Genomic DNA, 932 nt, shown 5'->3' on the forward strand with positions numbered 1-932 from the left:
GAAAGAGTTCTTCCAAGAGGAAGGAGGTCAGACCGTGCCAGCCATCTGCTATTAAGGACTGGGAGGCAGCAGATGCAGCCCTTAGCGCCACAGGTGGGGGAGGCCCAGTTGCCCCCCAAAGTGAAGAAGCATGCTGCCACCCAGGAAGGAGGTCTCCCCTCTGCCCCATCTCCCACCCAACAGACTGACAAGGCACAGAGAAAATCACGCAGAGCACTGGGGCAGCAGCTCCCGCTCACTATGAACAGTGGCCTCTATGTAAATACAGCCATGGCTGAGCAGCCCTGGCCACACACTGCAGTCTTGGAGGACATCTCCAGAGCAAGGAGGGCAGGAGTGCATCCAGCACCCCACCAAGCAGCAGTCCACGGAGGACCTTGTCTCCCAGGTCCAGCTACCAAGCCACCAACAACTTGGGGCCCGTATTTTACACGGCTCTGCTCATCTTATGCTAGCTTATCCTACCACATGCGCTAGCCTCCTACTGAACAAAGCTCTAGCCCTCTCCGCATCTAAGCCACTCGCCCAAGTGGCACCATGTAACATTCTCCATTTAAGTACAAATCTCATGGAAAAAGTCTTTTTCCTTCGTTACTACAAAAAAACCCAAATGGAAAATAAACTCCCACCCCTAAAAAAAAAAACAAACCAAAAAACCCCAGAAGAAACCCAAAAGGGGAAGCAGGCAACAAAAGTTTTCACTAGCGCTGTCAAGCTTAACACTGGGGAGCCGGCCAGCCACAGGGCTGACAGCATTGCCCAGACCCAACACAGCTACCAGCAGCAGGAGGGCTGGAGCGGACAGACAGCAGCACTGGGGTGGGCTCTGCCACCAACGCATGCCCAATTTCTCCCCTCCTGCTGCCCCAAACATTAGTATTATGTTAATACTTTATTAATACTGTCTCATTTCCCTTCTGCCAGTCCAGAGA

The sequence above is a fragment of the Buceros rhinoceros genome, unplaced genomic scaffold (assembly GCF_000710305.1).
Source record: "Buceros rhinoceros silvestris isolate BGI_N320 unplaced genomic scaffold, ASM71030v1 scaffold7205, whole genome shotgun sequence".
NCBI lineage: Eukaryota > Metazoa > Chordata > Aves > Bucerotiformes > Bucerotidae > Buceros > Buceros rhinoceros.